Source organism: Triturus cristatus, chromosome 2_1 (assembly GCF_964204655.1).
Source record: "Triturus cristatus chromosome 2_1, aTriCri1.1, whole genome shotgun sequence".
Lineage (NCBI taxonomy): Eukaryota > Metazoa > Chordata > Amphibia > Caudata > Salamandridae > Triturus > Triturus cristatus.
In genome coordinates this window covers 669,725,266-669,728,384 of record NC_140581.1, presented here as the reverse complement: position 1 = coordinate 669,728,384, position 3,119 = coordinate 669,725,266, and the positions used below count along the sequence as shown (strand labels likewise).

Here is a 3,119-nt window from a genome sequence, read left to right as displayed (position 1 = left end):
CTATGTTGAGTGTTTTTTTTTTTTTCAGAGTTTTATATAGCGCAAACTTGACCCGAATCCAATCAGGTATCAGAGCGCTTTACATAGCACCAGTTACGTTACATGAGGACACACATTCATTTTTTTTTTTGTTAGGCACGGGGATTAAGTGATTGGCCCAGAATCACAGGATGGTTAACGTCGTTACCGAGACTCGAACCCAGTTCCCCCAGGTCCGAGGTTGAGCGCCCTTTAACCTTCTTTGCCTAGCAGGAAGAAATAGTATTAGTGGTTCTTCTATTATATAGAATTCTAGCAACATTTGCAAAGTCAACATCCATTCAGATCTTAAAACAGACACAAAAAAGAAGACATTTTGGGGATCACAGGATAACCGATGGAACATTGTAGTCAGTTACATGGTTTTCTTCGACAAAGGGAACTCCGTCTCATGGTGCATTAATTTACAGAAAATGCATCCTTCCTCAGGTAGACGCAGTCACCATATCCAATTACAGGGAACATAGTGCTGTTCCATCTAGTTCCATCCAACCATTGGAATTCTTCCTCCAATTTATAAAGACCAATCCATGGATATCTCCTACCGTATTCTTTGAGTAGTTCACTCACTTGTGATTCATCATGGAGTACAGCCAGTGTGCCATTCTTCTCTTGACACAACCTCGACGATGTGTTCCAAACCGTTTCCTCTTTGTTCCAGAAATATTTATTCATTGACGGCATCCAGTCGGTACGATAACAACCATTGTCGCTTCTTAAAAGTACAGCAGATGGACCTGAGATCGACATAACAATAACCACAGCAAACGTAATGAGATAGATGAGGCCAAAAGCCACTGTTGTCCACTTCCAAAAGAAATCACTGTTCCACAGCCCTGATACCAATTTTCTCAGGCTGCCATCAGAGCGCTCTAAAGGGGTCACAGAGTCCAGGGGCCCTGATATCCAGTCTGTCTGCTTCTGTTGGAAACTTCCTGATTGATTCCTGCTTCCCTCATCAACATCTCTGGATTGGCTGCAATCTGATTTTAATTCTGTCTGCTTCTGTTGGAAGCTTCCTGATCGATTCCTGCTTCCCTCATCAACATCTCTGGATTGGCTGCAATCGTCAACTTGGTCCGAAGGGATCAGAGAGTCCAGGAGCCCTGATTTTAATTCTGTCTGCTTCTGTTGGCCTTCCTGATCGATTCCTGCTTCCCTCGTCAACGTCACTGGATTGGCTGCAATCTGGCTTTGGCGTTCTCCTGGCCAGCGGCTGGTGTCCTGCAGGTGGGATGTGCGTCCTCGCCACTGGTCTCTTCGGGCCCAGTGTACACTCGATCCTGGCCACCACCTCCGAGGTCTGCTGCCGGCACTGGTGCGTCAGCTGCGCCAGCTCCTTCTCCAGGCTGGAGGGGCCCCGGGCCCCTGCAGAGAGCTCTTCAGACACCCTCTTGCTGAGGTCGGCCAGGCCTTGGTACAGCCTGCTCTTGTCCCCTCACTCCTGGGCCGTGAACGAGGTGTAGCTGGCCCAGCGCAGCCCCTGTCTGACTAGGGGCAGCATCCGGGTCCTGATCTCGGCCCGCAGGTGCTCCAGCGCCTCGGGGTCCAGCTCCCAGGGGTCCGTCTCCTCCAGGAGCCAGGTGCGCTCCTCCTCAGAAGGGGGCTCCCTCCCCAGCAGCCAGCGCAGGACCCACATCTGCACCCCCTCCCAGAGCTTGGCCCTCTCCTCCATGGGGCACTTGCGGTCCCAGAGGGCTTTGCCCACCTCCAGGAGGGCCACAGCGAGCATGTTAAAGCCCACCCCCTACTGCTCGGCCTCCGACTCATTCTTCAATTTGATTAAACGCTTTACTTTATCAATATCGAAGTCTGGCCCTGGGCCCACTCCAACGCCCTCCTCCATCACCACTCTGCCAGTCATCACCCCCTCGGTTCCTGTCACCCCTCTGCCTGTCACCTCTCTCTTGGTTTACATCACCCCTCTCTGTGTGTCATCTCTCATGCCTTCACCGACGCTAGAAAGCAGCCGCCATCACCAAACCACAGCCAATCGATAGCAGAATAACGGACTCGCGGCGGGCCTCGGGTTTTCTCAAAAAGTTGCCTCTGGCCAATTAAAAAAAATATGTCTCAACAATGCATGTTCAGGATAGCCATTGCTTCTAATCAGGGAACATTTGTCAAAGTGAATATGATAACTCTGTGTCCATGATAGACATTGTAAGGGCCTGACAGGTGTGACTTAAACAATGCTTTGATCTCTAAGACAACGCTGTCTCAGTACAAAATGAATTAGTACATGCCCATGATGTTGATTGTGACTTGCAACAATACTCACGTCATTGTAAAGCCACATGAAGTGTCTACAAATAATACATGACAAATATATACCCAGAAGAACTACACATATTCAATGTGCAGGACATTCTTTTAAAAGATGTATGTCATGGCATGACACATGTAAAACAGTTCACTCAACATGTCACATATTCACAAATATTCCATCAAGCACAAAGAAGAGGAATGGTGTAGGAGCCATAGCTCAAAAATATATAATGGTTCAAATACGTGCAAAGGTTAGCTGTAACGTACATCACTACATCCCTCATCAAACACTTGCCAATTTGTTCACAGTGTTGTCCACAAAGTATAAGTCTGTGTGGAAACATGTAAAGAGGCGTCAGGATGACTTGTGAAGAATGTTAAGCATATATCCTCTGAACACCCATGTGGAAACTTAAGACTTTGTGTGGACCAGTGTAATCAAAGATGTCACAAAGTATCCCAACACCATACACTCAGCCGTCAACCTATGCTGTGCAGAGCACAAAGCACACAGTGCATCCTGTGTAAATATGCCCTAGCAAAAAAAACATTTATGGATAATTTTTCCTCAGAGCAATACAAAACTATTTTTCCCCAAATTAACTTTGATACCCTAAACATCAATCGTTTTGTTTAAAACACATTTAAAATGATGTCTGTTGGTAGCCTGTCCCTTGAAGATGCTGTAATCACATTTGCAGAATTCTAATACATTGGGGAGGGGGAATGCATCTGTCATGATCCACTACCAATCCAAAAGGATATGTCCACACAGCAAAAATGAATGGGAGCACAAAGCATCAACCATTGGG

The 3,119-nt window shown here is 47.0% G+C and overlaps 1 pseudogene; it reads right to left on the bottom strand.

The window, feature by feature from the left end:
- Nucleotides 1-212: 212 nt before the first annotated feature.
- Nucleotides 213-1,966, bottom strand: LOC146865734 (uncharacterized; annotated as a pseudogene).
- Nucleotides 1,967-3,119: the final 1,153 nt, after the last annotated feature.